This window comes from Ammospiza caudacuta, chromosome 33 (genome assembly GCF_027887145.1).
Source record: "Ammospiza caudacuta isolate bAmmCau1 chromosome 33, bAmmCau1.pri, whole genome shotgun sequence".
Taxonomy (NCBI): domain Eukaryota; kingdom Metazoa; phylum Chordata; class Aves; order Passeriformes; family Passerellidae; genus Ammospiza; species Ammospiza caudacuta.
The window spans coordinates 2343974-2358050 of NC_080625.1; the positions used below are offsets into that span (position 1 = coordinate 2343974).

The window sequence follows — 14077 nt, forward strand, 5'->3', positions numbered from 1 at the left end:
GAGAAGGTGGATCAAGCCAACTTGCTGAACTCAAAGCTGTTCAACTGGCCCTGGACATTGCTGAGAGAGAGAAGTGGCCAAAGCTCTACCTCTACACTGATTCATGGATGGTAGCCAATGCTCTGTGGGGATGGCTGGAGAGGTGGAAAAAGGCCAACTGGCAACGTAGAGGAAAACCAATTTGGGCTGCTGATGAGTGGAAAGACATTGCTACCAGGGTAGGGAGGCTACCTGTGAAAGTCCACCATGTAGATGCCCATGTACCCAAGAGTAGGGCCAATGAGGAGCACCAGAACAATGAGCAGGTAGACCAAGTTGCAAAGATAGAGGTGTCCAAAATAGACCTAGATTGGGAACATAAGGGAGAGTTATTCCTAGCTAGATGGGCCCATGATGCCTCAGGCCACCAGGGCAGAGATGCCACCTATAAATGCGCACGAGACCGAGGGGTGGATTTAACCATGGACAGTATTTCTCAGGTTATCCATGACTGTGAGACATGTGCTGCCATCAAGCAGGCCAAGCGAGTGAAGCCCCTGTGGTACGGTGGGTGGTGGTCCAAGTACAAGTATGGGGAGGCCTGGCAGATTGACTACATCACACTGCCGCAGACACGCCAGGGCAAGCGCTACGTGCTGACCATGGTGGAAGCCACCACTGGATGGTTGGAAACCTACCCTGTGTCTCATGCTACAGCCCAGAACACCATCCTGGGCCTTGAAAAGCAAGTTCTGTGGAGACATGGCACCCCTGAGAGGATCGAGTCCGACAACGGGACTCATTTCAAGAACAGCCTTATCAACACCTGGGCTAGGGAACATGGCATTGAGTGGGTGTACCATATCCCTTACCATGCACCAGCTGCAGGAAAAGTGGAGAGGTAAAATGGACTACTAAAAACCCAGTTGAAAGCTTTGGGTGGGGGATCTTTCAAGAATTGGGAGCAGCATTTAGCAAAGGCCACCTGGTTAGTTAACACCCGAGGTTCCACCAACCGAGCAGGTCCTGCCCAGACTGAGTCCCTGAATGTAATAGAAGGAGACAAAGTCCCAGTGGTATATATCAGAGGTTTGTTAGGGAAGACTGTGTGGATCAATTCTGCCTTGAGTAAAGACAAACCCATTTGTGGGGTTGTCTTTGCTCAGGGACCAGGTTGCACGTGGTGGATAATTGTAGTAGATAGGGTCAGGCGTTAGGAAAATCTCGCGATGTCACAGAAAGCAGCAGGATTCCTCTCCCCCTAACGCCTAGTGATAAGGGATCACCCAAGAATGTAGACCCCCCTAACATTAGTAACTTTCGACTCCTTATTAACCAATTACGGTAAGGTAAGACCCCCTGACGTAGAGAAAAACCTCCCCAATTATAAAACCCGACGAGACGGGGCAATAAAGGCCTTTGAACCATCCACCACGTTGGTGCCTGCGTGCGTTCTTGGCCCGAGCGACCCTGGAGAGTTTGGGTCGCCGTGCTGTTTCCTCAGAACCAGGTCGCCTTGCCTTGCATCAGAAAGCAACAACTGGTGCCGAAAACCCAGGAGCCGATCAGCGCCCGGGGAACAGGGATTCACCTGGAGAGAGGACGGCAGCTGCACAGCTGGTCTAGTGCAGTGGAGGGGACGCCCTCGAATCATGGAAGCAATCGCAAAGGTTGTAAGTGAGGTGCATGCACAATGGGGAATAGAAAGTAAGCTTAAAGATATGACTCTCGCATTGCCGAGATTGATTAAGCTGGGGGCTATAGAAAGCCCTGTGGATATTTTACACCCGGAGGTGTAGGATAATTGTACGAAAACCCTGGCCGAGGATACCATGTGTTCAGGCTCGGGGAAAACCCTAAAATCGTGGGGCAGAGTCATCCAAGCTCTGCAAAAAGCTCGACAAGAGCAAGAAACCTGGAAAGCTGCCAGAAGCTGTTTAATAGCCACTCCGCAGTTGGGGGTGGGAGCTACGACACAGACCACCCCGGAAAGTGATCAGATTGAAGACAGGGATGTTCGGGGGCTAGGCGCGCCCCACCTCCCCTCGAGCCCAAGCCCAAAACCCCCGGAACCCCCGGGAAACCCCCCAACCCCCCCGTGGAGCCCGCCAGATCCCAGCCCCCCCTCGGAGCCTCTCGGCAAAACCGCAGCTCCTCTATCCGTCCCTCCCCCCACCGATTGCCGACCCGACGCAGGAGGCAGAGCAACGGGCGCAGTGTTTTTGGGGAGGGGCTGGCAGAGGAGGTGTGGGAAGCGGCGGGATGGTCAGAAACCACCCGGACCGATAAAATCTCTCCACCACCGTATGGGTTTGAAAATGGCAACCAACCGTGTGGTCAGGGCGGAAGAGAAGAGGGGGAAAAGGGCGGAAATACAGTCAGCCTGCTTAACATCGCATGCGCGGGAGAGCGGGGAGGGGGGGCGGTCCCCGTGGTAGAGTGCAAGACCAATCAGAGCACTCTATTCAAATTAAGCCTGTATAAGGCAAGGACCTCCCCCAGCAGGAGGCGGGGAGACCCCAGGGGGAGGGAACGGTCCGCCCCCCACAGGAGGGGGCGGGGTTGGAGCCCGAGGAAAAGGCAGAGCAGCCCGGAAGTGTTCAGTCATTCGACTTCCGACTCCGACTCAGACTCGAGCCGGGACGAGTCCGAGAGGGAGTCGGAGGACTCCGATTCGGATTCTAGCCTTAACAGAGGGAGAGCAGCAGCATATAAGGTCTCTAGTCACAGTGTTCCCGCATGGGTGAAGGGGTCATCAGAGAAAGACCGAATCCCACTTACAGACTGGCGAAAGATAAAGATAGCCTGCGCCGAGTACGCCCCTTCAGCCAAGCTAGTGTTCCCAGTCCGTGTGGGGGGGGGCAGGCGAAAACCAAAGAAGGACCTATTCTCCAGTAAATCCAAAAGAGGTACAGGCAATTATTAAAGCAATTGCAGACAAGGGAATTAATTCTGCCATGGTTACCACACTTATTGACGGCGTTTTTGGGGGGGATGACATGCTTCCCTTTGACATCAAGCAGATGTGCAAAATGATTTTTGATGGGGCAGGAATGATTGTTTTTAAACAAGAGTGGGAGGATCAATGCACAAAGGAGCTAGCCCAGATAATGGGACCTGACCATCTACTGCACGGCTCCAGTATACAGAGATTGATGGGTAGAGATCCCACTACGATCACCCACCAGGCCCAGGCTGAGAACTTACGGGCCCATGAGGTTATGACAACCACCCGTGCTGCCCGGGAAGCCATCCGGGCTACTGCCAAGATAGTAGCCAAACCTTCACCATGGTCAACTATAAAACAGAGTGAAGGTGAGAGCTTCACTCAGTTTGTGGACAGGCTTCAGGCAGCATTAGACTCCTCCTCATTACCCTCAGAGGCTAAGGGTCCCATGCTGGCAGACTGCCTACGCCAGCAATGCAACTCAGCCACCAAGGATATTCTAAGATCACTGCCACCTGGGGCTAATGTAGCAGACATGTTCAGACACGTTGCAAAGGAGGAACATCTAGCTCCCATCCAAGCAGCAGTCCACACTGCAATAACCAGTGTGATGGCATGCCTTAAGTGTTGCCAGGCAGGTCACTTGGCAGTAAACTGCCCCCAGCCAAGACGCCTATCAACAGCTGCTCCACCACGCCAAGGGAGACTTAAGGGACCGTGCTGGGCATGTGGGAGGAAGGGACATTTAGCTAAGGAATGCAGATCCAGATCTCAGGGAAACGGGAGAGGGAGGGGGCAGCCGGGCCGGGTTCAGCCCCCTCCCACCTGGAATGTGCAGCGGCCCAGCTTCAGCAGCCCCCAGTGGGGCAGGGGACCCTCGTACCCCATGCCCCCACAGGGAGCAGTCAATTTTACATCCCCACCTACAACGCAATGCCAGAATTGCACAACACCACCAGTAATGCTTTTGCACTGCCCACCGCCACAAGCCGCGCCGGTGTCACAGGACCAGCAGGGGACGCCCCAGTGTGGGATCACTGGGTGGCCCTGGCCATGAGAATAGGGAAGGAGCCCCTGATGGTGTGGGGGACATGCCACCTTTATGGCAGTCAGGATCCCCACGTCGTAGGGCTCCAGTTTTGGGCGGACACGGGATCAGACTGCACGATTATTCCCCAAGCACATTGGCCCGGACATTGGCAATTCAAAGAAGTCCCTCCAGTGAACAGAGTGGGAGGGCAGTCCCGGGCGTGGAAAAGCACCCAGCTGGTGGCTTTAACACTTCACACAAAAAAGCAACCAGAACAGACAGTAACAATCTACCCCTACATTTTGCAAAATTCTCCACCCCTGTTGGGAAGGGATGTTCTTTCCTTGCCAGGATTCCGGATTACAAATTTATCATGAGGGCCACTGCCGTACACCCTCTGCTGCCAATCAAATTGACTTAGAAATCACCACACCCCGTATGGGTCGAGCAGTGGCCCCTGACAGAGCCTCGAGTGGCAGCCTTGCTGGAACTGGTCGACTGCAAACTGCAAAAGGGTCACATAGAACCCTCCATCAGCCCATGGAACACCCCTGTATTCGTGATCCCCAAAAGGTCTGGAGAAGGCTATTGCCTCATCCACGACCTGAGAGAAGTGAACAAGACAATCCGACCCATGGGTCCAGTTCAGACACTGCTACCCACGAACTCAGCCATCCCCGCAGGGCAGCCATGCGCAGTGCTGGACATCAAAGACTGTTTCTTTTCAATACCCCTGCACCCCGAGGACAGAGAACAATTCGCCTTTTCCGTGTTGTTTCAAAACGGCGAGCGGCCCAACCTCAGCTTCCAATGGCGAGTATTGCCACAGGGCCTTGTAGACAGCCCCACTATATGCCAAATTACCGTGGACAATGCACTGACTCCAGTCCGACACTCCTATCCCACCACGACCATCATTCAATACATGGACGACATCCTAGTCGCAGCACCATTGGCAAGCCAAGTAGATCACCTGGTGTTCACAATCACGGAAACCCTTCAGGCCAACAGCTTCGAGATCGCGAGCGCAAAGATCAAGAGAGGACCCTGCATGACCTTCCTGGGAGTAGGAATCACAAGCTCCTACGTGACACACCCCAAGGTGAAGGTCAGTCGAGACGTCAAGACGCTCCACGACGTGCAACGCCTGGTGGGATCGCTGCAGTGGCTTCGCAACATTGTCCTGATTCCTCCCGAGGTCATGGACCCTTTATATGACCTCCTGAAAGGAAAGCACCCATGGGAACCCAAGGTGCTGACGCCGCAAGCCACGAGCTCCCTCGACTTCATCGAAAGCCAGATGTCCACTGGCACGCTTGCCAGGTGGAACCCTGCCGTGCCACTGGACCTATACGTTCACTTTACACCGAAGGGGGGAGTGGGAGCACTGGTCCAAGGACCTTCTGAAAAGGCCCGACCAATCCAATGGGTGGTCCTCGGAAGACCCGCTCGTGCATTTTCCCCGGGAATCGAATGCATCGCTAACCTCATCATGAAAGGCAGGAAACTTGCCTTGAAACACCTAGGAACCGAGCCGACAAGCATCCACCTTCCGTTTCGCAAGCAACCGACCACAGAGTCAGCCACAATATCGGAGTACCTAGCCCTTGCTCTCACCGGCTTTGGAGGAGATATCTCCTACTCTGCCAGACCACCCTGGACTCAGCTGCTGACCGTAGTTGACATGGACATGCTGCCAAAGGTCAAGGACCGACCGCAGCCAGGACCAACAGTCTTCACAGATGCTTCCTCCACGACTTCAACTGCAACAGCAGTGTGGCAGGCAGGAGAGCAATGGCACTGCATCAAAGCGTGTGACCCCACACTGTCAGTGCAACAACTGGAGGCAGCAGCAGTGGTCTTGGCATGCGGACTCTTCCAAGACGAACACCTCAACATCGTAACGGACTCTATATTCGTGGCAAGGCTTTGCCTAGCCATGGCAGGACCAGGAGTGTCAACATCAACAGCAGCCCTAATGCTGGAAGAAGCACTCTCCTCACGACAGGGCACTGTGTCAGTCATCCACATCAACAGCCATGACCCAGTCAAAGGTTACTTCCAGATCGGCAACGACAAAGCGGACACCGCAGGAAAAGGCGTATGGATGTTGCAGGAAGCTCGTCAACTGCACAAGTCGCTCCACATCGGAGACAAAGCACTGGCGAAGAGATGCGGAATCCCGACAGCAGACGCAAAACATGTGGTGGCCACTTGCCCTCATTGCCAGAAATCACCCCTATTGACCTGTGGGGTCAACCTGAGAGGTCTCAAGCCTTCAGAGATCTGGCAGTCGGACTTCACCTGGTGATAACTGCTGAAGCCCCGAGCATGGCTTGCAGTGACAGTAGACACTTATAGCAGAACGATCATAGCCACACAGCACGCCAAAACAAACTCCAAGGCCACAATCCAGCACCGGCTGACAGCCATGGCTTGGCTCGGTATCCCCAAGCAGATCAAAACAGACAACGGTTCCAATTTCACCTCCAAACCAGTGCAAGAATTCGCCTCAAAATGGGGCATCACGTTAGTGCAAGGTATCCCGTATAACAGTACCGGGCAGGCCATAGTTGAGAGAGCAAATCAGACCCTGAAAACCAAGCTAGAAGTGTTGGCAAAAGCAGAGGGCTTTGCCAACTCCACTCCCCCAGGAGATCAGGCGCGTATGCTGGCAACCGCTTTGCTGGCACTGAATCAATTCCCTAGGGAAGATGAAACAAACAGTCCCATTCAAAAACACTGGGCACCCAAACGCCAGAGGAGGGCCCGCAGGTTGTAATTAGAAACGAGCTAGGCGAATGGGAACGGGGTTGGAGGCTGATGCTCACGGGGCGAGGGTACGCAGCTGTCAAAAAGGACGGCAAAATCAGGTGGTGTCCACTTAAGTCAATCAAGCCCGACCTTCACAACGAGCAGAATGAGACTGATGAGAAATGCGAGTTTCTGTTTACAGGACATGCTCGTGGGGCGTCCTCGTGACGCGTACATCCCCATTCCAGAGGAAAGAGACAGACCACCAAGCGGCCAGGCAGCGCCTGAGAGACCCGCACGGGTGAGACCCAAGCATCAAAGGTGTTTCTGTGTGATTTTTCTGTTGGGGCTTGTCACCAGAGGGCAAGCCAGCCCAGACCACTACGCCCATCGGCCATTCAGGTGGGTCATGCGACACCTTAATAGTGACAAGGTGCTCAAAGAAATCACCACACCGAACACCCCATCCTTCGTGCTCCGCATTACTGACCTGTTTCCAGGACAACCAAAGGCAGACCCCAATTCCCCACACGCCACACACATGTACCTATCCTACTGGGGCCCAACTTCAAACCCAGAAAAAAGCTACTGCAATCACCCAGGGTGGGGATATTGTGGGCACTGGGGCTGCGAAACCATAGTTACCGATGCCAGACCGTCGGGGCCTGGGTGGGATCCACAAGAGCCCGACAAATTCTTTCAGTTCACCTGGGCACCCACCGGCTGCAAAACACCTGTCTTCCTCCAGGGAAGCTTTTATCGAAATCGCCATAAAGTCCCAAAAATTCGGAAATGCACTGGCTACAACATGACGGTCTTGCTGCCAGATCGCCCTAGTTGGGCCATAGGCAGAACGTGGACAGTAGTCCTTCAAGGGTCAAAAGAGAGGGTGAATGTGCGAATTATCAGGCTCCAACCGTCGGCACCCTGAGCGGTCAGACCCAACAAAGTGATTAAAAGCGTGCCGAAAGGGAGAAATGCGACCTACCCCAAAACCTTACCCACAAGGATCAGCAATGACCCGACCGGCCATGCGGAAGCCTTTCAGATAGGCCATTCAGCCGGGTCGGACTCAGACCCAATCCTTCGTATGTTAGAAGCTACCTTTCTATCCCTGAACGAATCCAACCCTAACCTAACCGACTCCTGCTGGCTTTGTTATGATGTCAAACCCCCCTTTTACGAAGGAGTCGCTTTACACACTCCCTTCAGTTACTCCACAGCAGATGCCCCTCACCAGTGCAGATGGGATACCCCCCGCAAAGGAATCACCCTGAGTCAAGTCACAGGCCGGGGCAGATGCTTTGGCAATGCAACCCTAGCTAGGCGGAAAGGCAACGTCTGCACCAAAGTAGTCAAGCCCAACAGGAAAAACAATAAGTGGGTAGTCCCATCCGCATCTGGGATGTGGGTTTGCCAGCGATCCGGAGTGAGTCCCTGTGTGTTCCTTGCCAAATTCAATGACTCTAACGACTTTTGTGTCCAAGTTCTGATTGTTCCTAGGGTCCTGTACCACTCAGACGAAGAAGTGTATCACCTTTTTGAGGAACCCAGCTGGCTCCACAAAAGAGAAGTAATAACAGGTATAACTATCGCAATGCTGCTCGGCCTAGGAGCAGCCGGAACGGCAACGGGTGTCTCAGCCCTAGCGACCCAGAACCAAGGACTGTCCCAGCTGCAAATGACCATCGACGAGGACCAGCAAAGGATCGAGAAATCCATTTCCTTTCTAGAGAAGTCAGTCTCCTCACTCTCGGAAGTGGTCTTGAAGAACAGGCGAGGCCTGGACCTCCTGTTCATGCAGCAAGGGGGCCTGTGTGCCGCCTTGAAAGAGGAGTGCTGCTTCTACGCGGACCACACGGGAGTCGTAAGAGACTCTATGGCGGAACTCCGAAACAGACTGGCTCAGAGACAGAAAGACAGGTCTATTAGCATTGCTGCTTCTAGCAGTTACCTTCGGACCATGCCTGCTGAACAAGCTGGTCTCATTCATTCAGACCCGCCTAGAACGGGCCAACATCCTGTTCATGGGCCGGCGACAAATGCTGTGAATTCAACCAGGGAACACTGCCAGTCACAAGTCCTAAACTTGCCTGGCAAAAACTTACTCAGGTTTCCCAAACCCCTTTCCCTTGTCGAACTACAACCTTATACCTCATTTCAGTGCCTATGTATAAGACTATCTCATTCATTTGTGAAAAAAGGGGGGGAGATGTGGTAGATAGGGACAGGCGGTCGGAAGATCATGGGATGTAATGGAAAGGCAGGACCCCATGTTCCCCTAAGATAAGATATCACCCTAAGAATGTAGCCCCCCTAACAGTAGTAACTTTCCACTTCACTTCTGGTAACTTTCCACTCCTTACTAACCATAGATAGTAAAGGCAGACCCCCCTCTGACGTAGAGACCCCCTTAGACTATAAAACCCCACGAGAAGAGATAATAAAGGCCTTTGACCGTCCACCACATTGGTGTCTGCATGCTTCATTGGCCCGAGCAACCCTGGAGAGTTTGGGTCGCCGTGCTGTTCCTCAGAACCAGGTAGCCTTGCCTTGTATCAGAAGGCAACATACTGAATTAACAAAACTTGCAAAGCAGTATGGGTTTCTCCCCCACAAATCCAAAACAGAACACAAATGTCAAGTGTCTCTCACTGGGGGACATCAGATTCTTTTGTCAGAACAAGCAGCCAGTGGGTGCTGGGAACATGGGGTGTGCTTAACAATGGGAGACAGACGCATCCCATGGTCCCTGACTCAGTGTGCAGCTCATTGGGCAGGGGCCTCAACCCCTTGGAAAGGGGAGACCTTTTAACCAGAGCTGGTACCCCCGGCCAACCCCTGGAAAACATTCACAAAGCTGCTTGCTTGCAAATGATGCATGAAAGAAAATCGACTACAAGCTATGAGTTACCAATGCAATCACCTGTAAAGCCTGAAATTACGACTCCTTTAATTCTAGGGCTTTCAGAAACACTTAAACCTACAACCACTCTCCTTTAAAAAACCATAGTAGCTGTATCTCCTGTAGAAACACCAGATAGATTTCTTAGTAACCAGAATGACCCATTTGTTCCCCTTTATGACTTGCTGAGCAAAGGGGTGAAATGGGATTGGACTCCTTCTCAGGAGGCAGCATTGCAATTGCTGATTTTTGAAGCAACATCTCACCAAGCACTGGGCCCTGTCCATCCCACAGATCCCTTTCAGGTGGAATGGGGATTTGCCTCCTCAGGGCAAATGTCAGTGCACATTTGGCAGCAGGGTCCTGAGGGTCCGACAAGGCCTGTTGGTTTCTATTCCCGTGGCTTCAAAGATGCTGGGAAAAGATACACTACCTGGGAGAAATGATTGTTTGTGGTTAGCTTAGCTCTCATAGGAGTGGAAAAAATCTTAGCAATACAAGAAACTGAGAGCTTGGATAGCAGCCAAGACAAAACTGCCTCTGTGATTAAAGCAAACCCTACTTTCTCCTCTGCTTCTGCTAACAGAGAGGGACAACGCAGTGTTCACGCTGAGGAACTGTTAACTTTCTGGAGTATTTTCCAGCGTGAGGGACAGAATTCTTTTCTTGTCTGTATTTACACTGAGTCCTCTGCTGTGTTCATATTTGGGTTGGTCCAGGCTGATGCTTTTAAAAGAGCTACAGGAGATAATTCTGTTAAAGCAATGCAAGGATGGTTTGCAATTTTCCTAAAACCACAGGAAATTCAATCTGATAATGTTTCTCACTTACTGTCAAAGGTGTGCAGGATTGGGCAGAAGGTGAAAAGATTAAATGGACTTCTCACACCTCTTACTATAGATGGGGGGTAAATGGGTTCCAAAATCACTGCTTTTTGCCCAATAGCTCCAAGCATAATTCCTTCACTATGGGGACCAGATGATTTCAAGAACCCAGCACATCACCCTGGACAACCTGTTTTGGTGGAGCCCCCTACTGTAGGGGAAGTACCACTGCTGTTCAAAATGTCTCTGACAATTCCATTGTTCTAACTTTTTCTGCCTATTCGTGGCAGATTCTGTTGTGTTTACTTTTACAGAAGAACTCTGAGGGACATGAAGACCTGATAAACCATGATAACACTAGAGATGGACAACAGAAATCATCTTTTCCCTTCCCTTTATGGTAACACCAGGTGATGATTTTACATGTAACATGTAAATTAATTGAACTTGAATAAATTGGCTGCCACATCCAGAGATTTGACCAAATTACAACAAACCATAGAAGTCATCCTTACTGGCATTGGGAATCAGTGATTGCCATCAAACATTTTACCAAATTGGGAGAAAGTAAATGTAAATGATCACAAATTGGTTATTGATGCACTCGGTTCTACACAAAACAACGTTTCTTTGGCTCTCAGCTGTATCCAGGCACAATTGTGGATGCAGTCAGTTGCTGCCTCAATTATAAGAGCAGGTGAAGAAGGCACTTTTCCCACTAAAATTTGGAAAATAATTTGGGACAATGCCACTTACTTTGAAAGAGAATTCCAATCTTGGTGGAACTTAGTGAATTTTACCTATGACCCCATTTCAAATACAGCCAGTTTTTGTGTTAACCATACACAGTGCCTCAGAGCATTTGATTTTCCCTGTTATAGTGTTAGAACTGAATTACAACAAAGCTGTTCTCTATCCCATAGAGAATGGGACCGTCAAATTTGTGAGAAATGGCAAACTGTCAGTTTAGAATCTTGTATTGTCCGAGAACAACAAGGGCTCATCTGTGAAATCAATGCAATCAGAGCTCAAGACATTTGTTTAGACACAGAGCAAAATATGTGTCATTTTGAAATTTCTCCTAACAAGACTTCCGAAACAGTCCTTATATACATAGGCAATAGATGTGCATGCTTTAGAACCATTTGTGATTTTGTATTCGTAGAGAATGTTGTAGTAGATACTAAAAATCTTTCAAATTTCTGTGCTTGTAACTTTACCAAGATTACAGGATGTGATTTCTCTTATGAAGCTCCAGTTACCTCTCACTACCTGTTGCAATCTAACTACACACTGATTCACAAACTGATGCCTACTCCTATTGGGATGAATCTCACTTTGGTAAGACAAGTGCTGCTCCATCGAGACTTGGTGGAAATCCTTGAGAAGATTCAGAAAAACGGACAGAAAACCCTGGGTACTGTTCATCACAATGTGAGACAGATACATCGTGTCATGGAAAGAGTGGAGTAAGATGCCGAGCACAGATGGTGGGATACTCTTTTAGGTGGTCTCCTACTGCCACGGGTGCCCTGAACAGTGTGTGCCATGCCATTGTTATCCTTTTGACTCTACTTCTGTTTGGTTTTATTTTATTAGCAGTCCTATTCATTATGAATTGGAGTATGAAACAGCTGACAAGATTGATGTCTATAGTTCATGCACACAACTTGGCTGATGTCCTCTACACTATGGACATCCCCAAGACTTTGACACAAAGCAATTATGAATGAAGCCTATGTATTTTGGAATAATTCCCAATTTCCATTTATGATTTTGTGGGAATTACTTTAGATTTTTAGTGAATTGTCTTAGAAAATCTTTTTTAAAATTAATGCTTGTATTATGATTTGTTTATTGCTTTTGCTTTGGATTATTTGTGACTGGTTTCAAACATTTGAAAATTGTTATAAAAGTAATATTGTTTTAATTAATCAACCATTTGTGAAAATTGATATGATAATCAATATTAAATATGTTTGTTTAATGTTTCCCTTTTCCCCCTCCTTTTCATATCCTTTCTTTTCCTTCTCTCTCTTTTTCCTCTCTTTCTGTCATCCCTATTTTTCCGGGTTATACTACCAACGTACTGCGAGTTCTGCAGATTCATCAACGATACTCCAAAGTTCTGCTGATGAAGATCCCTCAAGATAATTGTGAGTAACGGTGTCATGTGAGAGTCTGTCCGGATTTTCCCTCATCTGCCTCATGATCATCAATGGGGGACCACTGAAGAGAAGACCCCCCCTGTCTTAAATGTCTGGCTCCAAAGGAGAAAGTCATGTGCCTGAGACCTGAGAGCGTTGCTAAGCCATTGTTCTCACAGGTGTTGTTTGCTGTAGGCTACACTGAGCCCAATGAGAAGAAGAAGGGGACACCGTGGCCGTTTTGCAACAACAGCCTTAGGAGCTGTCCCACCTCTCAGCCTGGCTGGACTTCTCCTGAGTTTCAGGTGCTCCCCCCACAGAAGACCCTCACCTGTTTTACAACCACCGTGACAGACAGACTGAGATGGAAGGAGCCTCTCCATCAAGGACTGAGACATGGAACCCCCATGTGAAAAGGCCCCTCTGCTCCTTCCAAGAACTGGGACTGAAACCCCCAGCCTGGGCAGGTGTGTGGGGGAGGCAAGCTGACCAAAGCGAGATGTTTGCCTGCAGGTTGTGACCGCTGGACCAAGAAGACAATGGCTCTTGCTTACTGCTGAGAGCATGGACTACCTGTTACATCTGTTCCTTATTGTATCTGTTCCCCACCCCCCCCCCCGCAATTTTCAATAGAGTTATCCTAATAAAGACCTCTGAGTTAGCGAGAGACTTCGAGATCTCCCCGACGTAACAGCGGATCCTCGACTGGACTGGACCAAAGGACTTTGTCTCTATGTTTGGTAGCTCTATCCCCTCTCTCTTTCTCTCTCTCTCTCTTTTGTCTCTCTCTCTTCCCCCACCTTCTTCTCTCCCTTAATCCCTCTATCACATTTTGCTGTGATCATTCAATAAAGGTGCATTTGTTTCGATTATCATTGCAAACCCCCTTGTATCATGTCGGCTCTTTTTGCACCCTGAGATCAAATCCATGAGCCATCACGAAACCCGTCCATGAGGACGGATCGTGACACCCCCCGAGGACCCCTCCCCAAATTCCCCCCCAAAGCCCCCCCAGCACCCCCAGACCCTGCTAAAACCCCCTCAAGTTTCCCCCAGATCCTCCCCAAATCCCCCCCAAACCTCCTCAAGACCCCTCCCCAAATTCCCCTCACGACCCCTCCAGGACCCCTCACCTGTCCCTGCGCCTCCTCAGCAGCTCCTGGAGCCCCCCGTCCTCTCCCAGCGCCTCCCCCGCTCTCTCCAGCGCCTCCCGCAGGACCCGCCCGAGCCCGGGGCGGCTCCCGGGGGTCCCTGAGGGGGCCTCGGGGGGCGGGGGGGAGGGGGAGGGGGCGCCCGCTCCATGCCCGGCCCCGGGGTCAGGGGGCGCTGCTCCATGCTTGGCTCTGATTGGCTGCAGTGGCGCAAGGAGGGTGGGAGTTGGTGAGGGGAGGCATGCGATGATTGGTTGGTTTGGTGCGTGAGAGGCGGGCGGTGGGGAGGCGTGCGGTGATTGGCTGGATCAGTGCACAGAGAGGCTGGTGTTCCTGAGGG

At 50.9% G+C, this 14077-nt stretch overlaps 1 pseudogene; it reads right to left on the reverse strand.

Annotated features, from left to right (window-relative positions):
* The window catches only part of LOC131570213 (uncharacterized), a 1483036-nt pseudogene that overhangs the window by 228898 nt on the left and 1240061 nt on the right, over positions 1-14077 (reverse strand).